The sequence below is a fragment of the Arachis stenosperma genome, chromosome 7, assembly GCF_014773155.1.
Source record: "Arachis stenosperma cultivar V10309 chromosome 7, arast.V10309.gnm1.PFL2, whole genome shotgun sequence".
Classification (NCBI taxonomy): Eukaryota; Viridiplantae; Streptophyta; class Magnoliopsida; order Fabales; family Fabaceae; genus Arachis; species Arachis stenosperma.
Window position 1 is genome coordinate 29833806 of NC_080383.1, and position 14756 is coordinate 29848561.

The window sequence follows — 14756 nt, forward strand, 5'->3', positions numbered from 1 at the left end:
AACAAGCTCTTGTGATGATCAGTTGAAACCTCGGTCCAATAAGATTAGACATGGCTTCACAGCCAGCCAGACTTCAACGGATCATCATGAAACTCTAGAACTCATTCTTAAGAATTCTGAAAAATACCTATCTAAGCAACAAGATGAACGTCAGTTGTCCATACACGAAACAATCCCGCAACGGCGCCAAAACTTGGTGCACGAAGTTGTGATCACTACAACTCCGCACAACTAACCAGCAAGTGCACTGGGTCGTCCAAGTAATAAACCTTACGCGAGTAAGGGTCGATCCCACGGAGATTGTTGGTATGAAGCAAGCTATGGTCACCTTGTAAATCTTAGTCAGGCAGACTCAAATGGGTATAGATGATGAATGAAACATAAAGATAAAGATAGAAATACTTATGTAATTCATTGGTAGGAATTTCAGATAAGCGTATGAAGATGCTTGGTCCCTTCCGTCTCTCTGCTTTCCTACTGCCTTCATCCAATCCTTCTTACTCCTTTCCATGGCAAGCTTATGCAAGGGTTTCACCGTTGTCAGTGGCTACCTCCCATCCTCTCAGTGGAAATGTTCAACGCACCCTGTCACGGCACGGCTATCCATCTGTCGGTTCTCGATCAGGCCGGAATAGAATCCAGTGATTCTTTTGCGTCTGTCACTAACGCCCCGCCCTCAGGAGTTTGAAGCTTGTCACAGTCATTCAATCATTGAATCCTACTCAGAATACCACAGACAAGGTTAGACCTTCCGGATTCTCTTGAATGCCGCCATCAGTTCTTGCCTATACCACGAAGACTCTGATCTCACGGAATGGCTGGCTCGTTTGTCAGGCGAGCGCTCGGTTGTCAGGCGATCAACCATGCATCGTGTATCAGGAATCCAAGAGATTCACCCAATCTAAGGTAGAACGGAGGTGGTTGTCAGTCACACGTTCATAGATGAGAATGATGATGAGTGTCACGGATCATCACATTCATCAAGTTGAACAAGTGATATCTTGGAACAAGAACAAGCGGAATTGAATGGAAGAACAATAGTAAATGCATTAATACTCGAGGTACAGCAGCTCCACACCTTAATCTATGGTGTGTAGAAAACTCCACCGTTGAAATACATAAGAACAAGGTCTAGGCATGGCCGAATGGCCAGCCTCCCAAAGTGATCAAAGATCTAAAGATCAAACGATTCCAAAGATCAGAAGATTTTTAAAGATACAATAGTAAAGGTCCTACTTATAGGGAACTAGTAGCCTAGGATTACAAAGATGAGTAAATGACATAAAATCCACTTCCGGCCCACTTGGTGTGTGCTTGGGCTGAGCAATGAAGCATATTTTGTGTAGAGACTCTTCTTGGAGTTAAACGCCAGCTTTGGTGCCAGTTTGGGCGTTTAACTCCCATTCTTGTGCCAATTCCGGCGTTTAACGCTGGGAATTCTGAGGGTAAATTTGAACGCCGGTTTGGGCCATCAAATCTTGGGCAAAGTATGGACTATCATATATTGCTAGAAAGCCCAAGATGTCTATTTTCCAACGCCGTTGAGAGCGCGCCAATTGGGCTTCTGTAGCTCCAGAAAATCCACTTCGAGTGCAGGGAGGTCAGAATCCAACAGCATCTGCAGTCCTTTTCAGTCTCTGAATCAGATTTTTGCTCAGATCCCTCAATTTCAGCCAGAAAATACTTGAAATCACAGAAAAACACACAAACCCATAGTAAAGTCCAGAAAAGTGAATTTTAACTAAAAACTAATAAAAATATACTAAAAACTAACTAAATCATACTAAAAACATACTAAAAACAATGCCAAAAAGCGTACAAATTATCCGCTCATCAGATATCTACCCAATCTAAGGTAGAACAGAGGTGATTGACGGTCACACGTTCATAGGTGAGAATGATGATGAGTATCACGGATCATCACATTCATCAAATTGAAGAACAAGTGATATCTTGGAACAAGAACAAGCTGAATTGAATAGAAGAACAATAGTAATTGCATTAATACTCGAGGTACAGCAGAGCTCCACACCTTAATCTATGGTGTGTAGAAACTCCACCGTTGAAAATACATAAGAACAAGGTCTAGGCATGGCCGTGAGGCTAGCCTCCCATAATCTTAGAACTAGATGTCCAAAGATGATCCTAAGATCGAAAATGATCAAAAGATACAAAATGATCAAAAGATACAAAATACAATAGTAAAGGGTCCTATTTATAGGAAACTAGTAGCTTAAGGTTTACAAAGATGAGTAAATGACATAAAAATCCACTTCCGGGCCCACTTGGTGTGTGCTTGGGCTGAGCATTGAAGCATTTTCGTGTAGAGACTTCTCTTGGAGTTAAACGCCAGCTTTTGTGCCAGTTTGGGCGTTTAACTCCGACTTTGGTGCCAGTTCCGGCGTTTAACACTGGGAATTCTGAAGGTGACTTTGAACGCCAGTTTGGGCCATCAAATCTTGGGCAAAGTATAAACTATCATATATTGCTGGAAAGCCCAGGATGTCTACTTTCCAACGCCGTTGAGAGCACCCCAATTGGGCTTCTGTAGCTCCAGAAAATCCACTTTGAGTGCAGGGAGGTCAGAATCCAACAGCATCTGCAGTCCTTTTTAGTCTCTGAATCAGATTTTTGCTCAGGTCCCTCAATTTCGGCCAGAAAATACCTGAAATCACAGAAAAATACACAAACTCATAGTAAAGTCCAGAAAAGTGAATTTTAACTAAAAACTAATAAAAATATACTAAAAACTAACTAAATCATACTAAAAACATACTAAAAATAATGCCAAAAAGCGTACAAATTATCCGCTCATCAGAATTCCTTGACACCTCAGGATCTGTGGACCCCACAGGATCACCTCAGGATCTGTGGACCCCACAGGATCCCCACCTACTATATTCCCACCTTACCTCCTAATCCTATTTTTGTGATTACTCTTCCCCATGTCACACTTCCCAACACCCTTCACCAATCACCTCAATCTCTCTTCCCAATTAACCTCTTCACCACTCACATCCATCCACTCTTCCCCATAAACCCCACCCACCTTCAAAATTCAAAAACACTTTCCCACCCATTCCCACCCTATATGGCCGAAACTTCACTCTCCCATTTCCCTATATATACCCTTCCATTCTACATCATTTTCACACAACACTACCCCCTCTTCTTCACCTTGGCCGAACCTACACTTCCCCTTCTCCTCCATATTCTCTTCTTCTTCTTCTTCTCTTCTTTCTTCTCTTGCTCGAGGGCGAGCAATATTTTAATTTTGGTGGGTAAAAGCATACGCTTTTTGTTTTTTCATTACCATCAATGGCACCTAAGGCCGGAGAATCCTCTAGAAAAGGAAAAGGGAAGACAAAAGCTTCCACCTCCGAGTCATGGAAGATGGAAAGATTCATCTCCAAAAGCCATCAAGACCACTTCTATGATGTTGTGGCAAAGAAGAAGGTGATCCCTGAGGTCCCTTTCAAGCTCAAGAAAAATGAGTATCCGGAGATCCGACATGAGATCCGAAGAAGAGGTTGGGAAGTCCTAACCAACCCCATGCAACAAGTCAGAATCTTAATGGTTCAAGAGTTCTATGCCAATGCATGGATCACTAGGAACTATGATCAAAGTATGAACCCAAGTCCAAAGAATTATCTCACAATGGTTCGGGGGAAATACTTAGATTTTAGTCCGGAAAATGTGAGGTTGGCATTCTACTTGCCCATGATGCAAGGAGATGAACGCCCCTACACTAGAAGGGTCAACTTTAATCAAAGGTTGGACCAAGTCCTTATGGACATATGTGTGGAAGGAGCTCAATGGAAGAGAGACTCCAAAGGCAAGCCAGTCCAACTAAGAAGACTGGACCTCAAGCCTGTGGCTAGAGGATGGTTGGAGTTCATTCAACGCTCCATCATTCCCACTAGCAACCGATCTGAAGTTACTGTGGATCGGGCCATCATGATTCATAGCATCATGATTAGAGAGGAAGTAGAAGTTCATGAGGTCATCTCCAATGAAATCTACAAAATAGCCGACAAGCCCTCCACCATGGCACGGCTAGCTTTCCCTCACCTTATTTGCCATCTGTGTTACTCAGCTGGAGTTATCATAGAAGGAGACATCCTCATTGAAGAGGATAAGCCCATCACCAAGAAGAGGATGGAGTAATCAAGAGAGACCCTTTACGGTTCTCAAGAGATGCATGAGGAAGCTCATCATCAAGAAATCCCTGAGATGCCTCAAGGGATGCACTTTCCTCCCAACAACTATTGGGAACAACTCAACACCTCCTTAGAAGATTTGAGCCACAATGTGGAACAATTAAGGGTGGAACATCATGAGCACTCCATCATTCTCCATGAAATAAGAGAAGATCAAAGAGCAATGAGGGAGGAGCAACAAAGGCAAGGAAGGGACATAGAAGAGCTTAAGGACATTGTTGGTCCTTCAAGAAGAAGACGCCACTAAGGTGGACTCATTCCTTGTTTTTATTTCTTTCTGTTTTTTTCGGTTTCTATGTTATGTTTATCTATGTTTTGTGTCTCTACTTCATGATCATTAGTATGTAGTAACCATGTCTTAAAGCTATGAATAAAATCCATTAATCCTTCACCTCTCTTAAATGAAATATGTTTTAATTCAAAAGAACAAAAAGTACATGAATTTCGAATTTATCCTTGAATTTAGTTTAATTATATTGATGTGGTGACAATACTTTTTGTTTTCTGAATGAATGCTTGAACAGTGCATATTTTTTATCTTGTTGTTTATGAATGTTAAAATTGTTGGCTCTTGAAAGAATGATGAACAAAGAGAAATGTTATTGATGATCTGAAAAATCATGAAATTGATTCTTGAAGCAAGAAAAAGCAGTGAAAAAGTAAGCTTGCGAAAAAAAATGGCAAAAAAAAAGAAAAAAAAAAGAAAAAAGCAAGCAGAAAAAGCCAATAGCCCTTAAAATCAAAAGGCAAGGGTAAAAAAGATCCAAGGCTTTGAGCATCAATGGATAGGAGGGCCCAAGGAAATAAAATCCAGGCCTAAGAGGCTAAATCAAGCTGTCCCTAACCATGTGCTTGTGTCATGAAGGTCCAAGTGAAAAGCTTGAGACTAAGTGGTTAAAGTCGTGATCCAAAGCAAAAAGAGTGTGCTTAAGAGCTCTGGACACCTCTAACTGGGGACTTTAGCAAAGCTGAGTCACAATCTAAAAAGGTTCACCCAGTTATGTGTCTGTGGCATTTATGTATCCGGTGGTAATACTGGAAAACAAAGTGCTTAGGGCCACGGCCAAGACTCATAAGTAGTTGTGTTCAAGAATCAACATGCTTAACTAGGAAATTCAATAACACTATCCGAAATTCTAAGTTCCTAGAGAAGCCAATCATTCTAAACTTCAAAGGAAAAAGTGAGATGCCAAAACTGTTCAGAAGCAAAAAGCTACAAGTCCCGCTCATCTAATTATAATTAATATTCATTGATATTTTGAGATTCACAGTATACTCTCTTCTTTTTATCCTAATTGATTTTCAGTTGCTTGAGGACAAGCAACAATTTAAGTTTGGTGTTGTGATGAGCGGATAATTTATACGCTTTTTGGCATTGTTTTTAGGTAGTTTTTAGTAAGTTCAAGATACTTTTAGGGATGTTTTCATTAGTTTTTATGTTAAATTCACATTTCTGGACTTTACTATGAGTTTGTGTGTTTTTCTGTGATTTCAGGTAATTTCTGGCTGAAATTGAGGGACTTGAGCAAAACTCTGAAAAAGGCTGACAAAAGGACTGCTAATGCTGTTGGAATCTGACCTCCCTACACTCAAAGTGGATTTTCTGGAGCTATAGAACTCCAAATGGTGTGCTCTCAACGGCGTTGGAAAGTAGACATCCAGAGCTTTCCCGCAATATATAATAGTTTATACTTTATTCGGAAATTGACGACGTAACTTGGCGTTGAACGCCAAGTACATGCTGCTGTCTGGAGTTAAACGCCAGAAAAATGTCATGATCCGGAGTTGAACGCCCAAAACACGTTATAACTTGGAGTTCAACTCCAATAAAAGCCTCAGCTCGTGGATAGATCAAGCTCAGCTCAAGCATACACCAAGTGGGCCCTGGAAGTGGATTTATGCATCAATTACTTACTCATGTAAACCCTAGTAGCTAGTCTAGTATAAATAGGATGATTTACTACTGTATTAGACATCTTTTGACAGTTTAATCTCTTGACTATTTAGCCTTTGATTATTCGGTCTTTTGATCATTCAAGGGGGCTGGCCATTCGGCCATGCCTGAACCTTTCACTTATGTATTTTCAACGGTGGAGTTTCTGCACACCAAAGATTAAGGGTGTGGAGCTCTGCTGTACCTCAAGTTTCAATACAATTATTATTACTTTCTATTCAATTCTCTTTTATTCTTATTCCAAGATATACGTTACACTCAACTTGATGAATGTGATGATCCATGACACTCATCATCATTCTCACCTATGAACGCGCGTGATTGACAACCACTTTCGTTCTACTTTACGCCGGGCGCATATCTCTTAGATTCCCCAACAGAATCTTCGTGGTATAAGTTAGATAGATGGCGGCATTCATGAGGATCCGGAAAGTCTAAACCTTGTCTATGGTATTCCGAGTAGGATTCTGGGATTGAATGACTGTGACGAGCTTCAAACTCCTGAAGGCTGGGCGTGATGACAAACGCAAAAGAATCAAGGGATTCTACTCCAACCTGATTGAGAACCGACAGATGATTAGCCGTGCCGTGACAGAGCATAGGACCATTTTCACTGAGAGGATGGGATGTAGCCATTGACAACGGTGATGCCCTACATACAGCTTGCCATGGAAAGGAGTAAGAAGGATTGGATGAATGCAATAAGAAAGTAAAGATCCAAGAGGAGTACAACATCTCCACATGCCTATCTGAAATTCCCACTATTAATTTACATAAGTATTTCTATCCCTTTTTATTTTATATTTATTATTAATTTTCGAAACCCATAACCATTTAATCTGCCTAACTGAGATTTACAAGGTGACCATAGCTTGCTTCATACCAACAATCTCTGTGGGATAGACCCTTACTCACGTAAGGTATTACTTGGATGACCCCGTACACTTGCTGGTTAGTTGAACGAGATTGTGGAAAGAAAGTGCTGAGTTAATGTTTTTGTGCACATGCCAAAGAGCCATTATTGTTGATCACAATTTCGTCCACCACGTACGCGTTATGTGCGCGTACGCGCGAGTGGGGTAGTGCTAGAGGCACAACGTTGGCGCAGCGCAGGCACAACTCCCTGGAAAATGTATGGAATGTAGAACTTCTCAATCGACGCGTACGCACACATGGCGCGCGCGCGTGGATGGTTGGTGCGCGAAATCGTGATCACTACAACTTCGCACAACTAACCAGCAAGTGCACTGGGTCGTCCAAGTAATAAACCTTACGCGAGTAAGGGTCGATCCCACGGAGATTGTTGGTATGAAGCAAGCTATGGTCACCTTGTAAATCTTAGTCAGGCAGACTCAAATGGGTATAGATGATGAATGAAGCATAAAGATAAAGATAGAGATACTTATGTACATCATTGGTGAGAGCTTCAGATAAGCGTATGAAGATGCCTTCCCTTCCGTCTCTCTGCTTTTCTACTGTCTTCATCCAATCCATCTTACTCCTTTCCATGGCAAGCTTATGCAAGGGTTTCACCGTTGTCAGTGGCTACCTCCCATCCTCTCAGTGGAAATGTTCAACGCACCCTGTCACGGCACGGCTATCTATCTGTCGGTTCTCGTTCAGGCCGGAATAGAATCCATTGATTCTTTTGCGTCTGTCACTAACGCCCCGCCTGCTAGGAGTTTGAAGCATGTCACAGTCATTCAATCATTGAATCCTACTCAGAATACCACAGACAAGGTTAGACCTTCCGGATTCTCTTGAATGCCGCCATCAGTTCTTGCCTATACCACGAAGACTCTGATCTCACGGAATGGCTGGCTCATTTGTCAGGCGAGCACTCGGTTGTCAGGCGATCAACCATGCATCGTGTATCAGGAATCCAAGAGATATTCACCCAATCTAAGGTAGAACGGAGGTGGTTGTCAGTCACACGTTCATAGGTGAGAATGATGATGAGTGTCACGGATCATCACATTCATCAAGTTGAAGAACAAGTGATATTTTGGACAAAGAACAAGCGGAATTGAATAGAAGAACAATAGTAATTGCATTAATACTCGAGGTACAGCAGAACTCCACACCTTAATCTATGGTGTGTAGAAACTCCACCGTTGAAAATACATAAGAACAAGGTCTAGGCATGGTCGAATGGCCAGCCTCCCAAAGTGATCAAAAGATCTAAAGAAAAAGGTTCCAAAGATCAGAAGATGTAAATACAATAGTAAAAGGTCCTACTTATAAAAAACTAGTAGCCTAAGGTGTACAGAGATGAGTAAATGACATAAAAATCCACTTCCGGTGCAGGGAGGTCAGAATCCAACAGCATCTGCAGTCCTTTTCAGTCTCTGAATCAGATTTTTGCTCAGGTCCCTCAATTTCAGCCAGAAAATACCTGAAATCACAGAAAAACACACAAACTCATAGTAAAGTCCAGAAAAGTGAATTTTAACTAAAAACTAATAAAAATATACTAAGAACTCAACTAAAACTACTAAAAACATACTAAAAACAATGCCAAAAAGCGTATAAATTATCCGCTCATCACAACACCAAACTTAAATTGTTGCTTGTCCTCAAGCAACTGAAGATCAAATAAGATAAAAAGAAGAGAATATGCAATGAACTCCAAAAACATCTATGAAGATCAGTATTAATTAGATGAGCGGGGCTGTTAGCTTTTTGCCTCTGAATAGTTTTGGCATCTCACTTTATCCTTTGAAATTCAGAATGATTGGCTTCTTTAGGAACTCAGAATCCAGATAGTGTCATTGATTCTCCTAGTTAAGTATGATGATTCTTGAACACAGTTACTTTATGAGTCTTGGCCGTGGCCCAAAGCACTCTGTATTCCAGTATTACCACCAGATACATACATGCCACAGACACATAATTGGGTGAACCTTTTCAGATTGTGACTCAGCTTTGCTAGAGTCCCCAACTAGAGGTGTCCAGGGTTCTTAAGCACACTCTTTTTGCCTTGGATCACAACTTTATTTCTTTCTTTTTCTTTCTTTTTCTCTTTCTTTTTCGTTTTTTTTTTTCGCTTGCTTCTCTTTTTTTTTTTTTTGTATTCACTGCTTTTTCTTGCTTCAAGAATCATTTTTATGATTTTTCAGATCCTCAGTAACATGTCTCCTTTTTCATCATTCTTTCAAGAGCCAACATTCACGAACCACAAATTCAAAAGACATATGCACTGTTTAAGCATACATTCAGAAAACAAAGTGTTGCCACCACATCAAAATAATTAAACTGTTATAAAATTCAAAATTCATGCAATTCTTATCTTTTTCAATTAAGAACATTTTTCATTTAAGAGAGGTGATAGATTCATAGGACATTCATAACTTTTAGGCATAGACACTAATGATCACAAGACACAAACATAGTCAAACATAAGCATGAAAATTTCGAAAAACAGAAAAATAAAGAACAAGGAGATTAAAGAACGGGTCCACCTTAGTGATGGCGGCTTGTTCTTCCTTTTGAAGGTCTTATGGAGTGCTTGAGCTCCTCAATGTCTCTTCCTTGTCTTTGTTGCTCCTCTCTCATGATTCTTTGATCTTCTCTAATTTCATGGAGGAGAATGGAGTGTTCTTGGTGCTCCACCCTTAGTTTAGTGATGGGCTTTGAGGTCATGCCTTCTCAGTTGAACCGGCTTTCCTCTTGAATCTCTCTTCCATTGAGCGCCCTCTTCACAAATGTCTGTGAAGACTTGGTCCAACCTTTGATCAAAGTTGACCCTTCTTCATGGCCACAACTTCATAGAAGTGGTCTTCATGCACCCTTGAGATGAATCTCTCCATCTCTCATGACTTGGAGGTGAAAGCTTTTGCCTTCCCTTTCCTCTTTCTAGAGGTTTCTCGGGCCTTGGATGCCATAAATGGTTATAGAAAAACAAAAAACAATGCTTTTACCACACCAAACTTAAAAGGTTTGCTCGTCCTCGAGCAAAAGAAGAAAGAAGAGAGTAGAAGAAGAAGAAATGAGGAAGAAGGGAATGGCTTTGTGTTCGGTCAAAGAGGGGGAGAAGTGGTGTTTAGGTTGTGTGAAAATGAAGGGGTGAAGAAGGGTTTATATAGGAGAGTGGGGGTTCATGGTTCGGTCATGTATGGGTGGGTTTGGGAGGGAAAGTGGTTTGAATTTGAAGGGTGAGGTAGGTGGGGTTGGTGGGGATCCTGTGGGGTCCACAGATCCTGAGGTGTCAAGGAAAAGTCATCCCTGCACCAAATGGCATTCAAAATCACGTTTTGAGCCAATTCTGGCGTTAAACACCGGGCTGGTGCCCATTTCTGGCGTTTAACGCCAGGTTCTTGCCCTTTTCTGGCGTTTAACGCCAGTCTGGTGCCCCTTTCTGGCGTAAAACGCCCAGAATGGTGCCAGACTGGGCGTTAAACGCCCACCTGCTAGCCTTACTGGCGTTTAAATGCCAGTAGGTTCTTCCTCCAGGGTGTGCTGTTTTTCTTCCTGTTTTTCATTCTGTTTTTGCTTTTTCAATTGATTTTGTGACTTCTCATGATCATCAACCTACAAAAAACATAAAATAACAAAAGAAAATAGATAAAATATAACATTGGGTTAACTCCCAACAAGCGCTTCTTTAATGTTAGTAGCTTGACAGAGGGCTCTCATGGAGCCTCACATTTTCTCAGAGCAATGTTGGAACCTCCCAACACCAAACTTAGAGTTTGAATGTGGGGGTTCAACACCAAACTTAGAGTTTGGTTGTGGCCTCCCAACACCAAACTTAGAGTTTGACTGTGGGGGCTCTGTTTGACTCTGATTTGAGAGAAGCTCTTCATGCTTCCTCTCCATGGTGACAGAGGGATATCCTTGAGCCTTAAACACAAAGGATTCTTCATTCACTTGAATGATCAGTTCACCTCCATCAACATCAATCACAGCCTTAGCTGTGGCTAGGAAGGGTCTGCCAAGGATGATGGATTCATCCATGCACTTCCCAGTCTCTAGGACTATGAAATCAGTAGGGATGTAATGGTCCTCAATCTTCACCAAAACATCCTCTACAAGTCCATGAGCTTGTTTTCTTGAGTTGTCTGCCATCTCTAATGAGATTCTTGCAGCTTGAACCTCAAAGATCCTTAGCTTCTCCATTACAGAGAGAGGCATGAGGTTTACACTTGCCCTAAGTCACACAGAGCCTTCTTGAAGGTCATGGTGCCTATGGTACAAGGTATTGAAAACTTCCCAGGATCTTGTCTCTTTTGAGGTAGTTTCTGCCTAGACAAGTCATCCAGTTCTTTGGTGAGCAAAGGGGGTTCATCCTCCCAAGTCTCATTTCCAAATAACTTGTCATTTAGCTTCATGATTGCTCCAAGGTATTTAGCAACTTGCTCTTCAGTGACATACTCATCCTCTTCAGAGGAAGAATACTCATCAGAGCTCATGAAGGGCAGAAGTAAGTCCAATGGAATCTCTATGGTCTCATTTTGAGCCTCAGATTCTCATGGTTCCTCATTGGGGAACTCAGTGGAGGTCAGTGCACGCCCACTGAGGTCTTCCTCAGTGGCTTTCACTTCCTCTCCTTCCACTCCAAATTCGGCCATGTTGATGGCCTTGCACTCTCCTTTTGGATTTTCTTCTGTATTGCTTGGAAGAGTACTTGGAGGGAGTTCAGTAATTTTCTTGCTCAGCTGTCCCACTTGTGCCTCCAAATTTCTAATGGAGGACCTTGTCTCAATCATGAAACTTTGAGTGGTTTTGATTAGATCAGAGACCATGGTTGCTAAGTCAGAGTGGTTCTGCTTAGAATTCTCTGTCTGTTGCTGAGAAGATGATGGAAAAGGCTTGCCATTGCTAAACCTGTTTCTTCCACCATTATTGTTGTTGAAACCTTGTTGAGGTCTCTCTTGATTCTTCCATGAGAAATTTGGATGATTTCTCTATGAAGAATTATAGGTGTTTTCATAGGGTTCTCCTAGGTAATTCACCTCTTCCATTGAAGGGTTCTCAGGATCATAGGCTTCTTCTTCAGATGAAGCATCCTTAGTACTGCTTGGTGCATTTTGCATTCCAGACAGACTTTGAGAAATCAGATTGACTTGTTGAGTCAATATCTTGTTCTGAGCCAATATGGCATTCAGAGTATCAATCTCAAGAACTCCTTTCTTCTGACTTGTCCCATTGTTCACAGGATTCCTTTCAGAAGTGTACATGAATTGGTTATTTGCAACCATTTCAATTAGCTCTTGAGCTTCTGTAGGCGTCTTCTTCAGATGAAGAGATCCTCCAGCAGAGCTATCCAAAGACATCTTGGATAGTTCAGACAGACCATCATAGAAAATACCTATGATGCTCCATTCAGAAAGCATGTCAGAAGGACATTTTCTGATCAATTGTTTGTATCTTTCCCAAGCTTCATAGAGGGATTCTCCATCCTTTTGTCTGAAGGTTTGGACTTCCACTCTAAGCTTACTCAATTTTTGAGGTGGAAAGAACTTTGCCAAGAAGGCATTGACTAGCTTTTCCCATGAGTCCAGGCTTTCTTTAGGTTGTGAGTCCAACCATATCCTAGCTCTGTCTCTTACAGCAAAAGGGAATAGCATAAGTCTGTAGACCTCAGGGTCTACCCCATTAGTCTTGACAGTGTCACAGATTTGCAAGAATTCAGCTAAGAACTGATGAGGATCTTCCAATGGAAGTCCATGGAACTTGCAATTCTGTTGCGTTAGAGAAACTAATTGAGGCTTAAGCTCAAAGTTGTTTGCTCCAATGGCAGGGATAGAGATGCTTCTCCCATAGAAGTCGAGAGTAGGTGCAGTAAAGTCACCCAGCACCTTCCTTGCATTGTTGTTGTTTTCGGCTGCCATGGGTTCTTCTTCCTTGAAGATTTCTGTTAGGTCTTCTACAGAGAGTTGTGCCTTAGCTTCTCTTAGCTTTCGCTTCAAGGTCCTTTCAGGTTCAGGGTCAGCTTCAACAAGAATGCCTTTGTCTCTGCTCCTGCTCATATGAAAGAGAAGAGAACAAGAAAATATGGAATCCTCTATGTCACAGTATAGAGATTCCTTGAGGTGTCAGAGGAAAAGAAAAATTAGAAGGAAGAAGGAGAAGAATTCGAACTTAGTCAGATAGAGTTCGAATTGTGCATTGAGAAGGAGTGGTACTCCATAAATAGAAGGATGTGAGAAGAGGGGAAGAGAATTTTCGAAAATTAATTAAAAAGATTTTAAAAACATTTTGGAAAGTTGATTGATAATTTTCGAAAACTAAAAGTGGAAAAGAAATCAAGTGATTTTTGAAAAAGATTTTGAAATTAAAAATAAAAAAGATATGATTAAAAACTAATTTGAAAAAGATGTGATTAAAAAAAAGATATGATTAAAAAGTTATGCTTTTAAAAAGATATGATTGAAAAGATATGATTTGAAAACAATTTTAAAAAGATTTGATTTTGAAAATTAATGACTTGCCTAACAAGAAAAGATATGATTCAAACATTAAACCTTTCTCAACAGAAAAGGCAACATACTTGAAATGTTCAATCAAATCATCAATTGTTAGTAAGTATCTTTGAAAAAGGAAAGAAATTGAATTTGAAAACATTTGATTGAAAAGATATGATTTGAAAAAGATTTGATTTTGAAAAACTTTGAAAACTTGAAAAAAAAATTGATTTGAAAACAAAATCCTCTCCCTTGTGCCATCCTGGCGTTAAACGCCCAGAATGGTGCACATTCTGGCGTTTAACGCCCAATGCACTACCTTTTTGGGCGTTAAACGCCCAACCAGGTACCCTGGCTGGCGTTTAAACGCCAGTCTGTCCTTTTTCACTGGGCGTTTTGAACGCCCAGCTTTTTCTGTGTAATTCCTCTGCTGCATGTTCTGAATCTTCAGTTCCCTGTACTATTGACTTGAAAATAGAACCAAGATCAAATAAACAATGCATGCAAGACACCAAACTTAAAATTAGACACTAGACTCAAACAAGAAACATAAAATATTTTTTTGGTTTTTATGGTTTTGTAATTTTTTTGTGCTTTTTCGAAAATTATATGAAAATAGAAAATAAAGGTTTCAGAATTCTCAGTTTGGATTCCAGGAATCATTGCAATGCTAGTCTAAGACTCCGGTCCAGGAATTAGACATGGCTTCACAGCCAGCCAAGCTTTCAAAGAAAGCTTTGGTCCAAAACACTAGACATGGCCAATGGCCAGCCAAGCCTTAGCAGATCATTGCTCCAATAGCAAGATTGATAGAAATCAACAAGCTCTTGTGATGATCAGTTGAAACCTCGGTCCAATAAGATTAGACATGGCTTCTCAGCCAGCCAGATTTCAGCAGATCATCATGAAACACTAGAATTCATTCTTAAGAACTCTGAAGAAAAATACCTAATCTAAGCAACAAGATGAACCGTCAGTTGTCCATACACAAAACAATCCCTGGCAACGGCGCCAAAAACTTGGTGCGCGAAATCGTGATCACTACAACTTCGCACAACTAACCAGCAAGTGCACTGGGTCGTCCAAGTAATAAACCTTACGCGAGTAAGGGTCGATCCCACGGAGATTGTTGGTATGAAGCAAGCTATGGTCACCTTGTAAATCTTAGTCAGGCAG

The 14756-nt window shown here is 40.7% G+C and overlaps 1 non-coding gene across 1 annotated transcript; it reads left to right on the forward strand.

Annotated features, from left to right (window-relative positions):
* Nucleotides 1-12503: 12503 nt before the first annotated feature.
* LOC130943061 (small nucleolar RNA R71) lies at nucleotides 12504-12611 on the forward strand. Its single transcript, XR_009071597.1, has one exon. It is a non-coding gene; the product is annotated as a small nucleolar RNA R71 (small nucleolar RNA).
* The last annotated feature ends 2145 nt before the right edge of the window (nucleotides 12612-14756 follow it).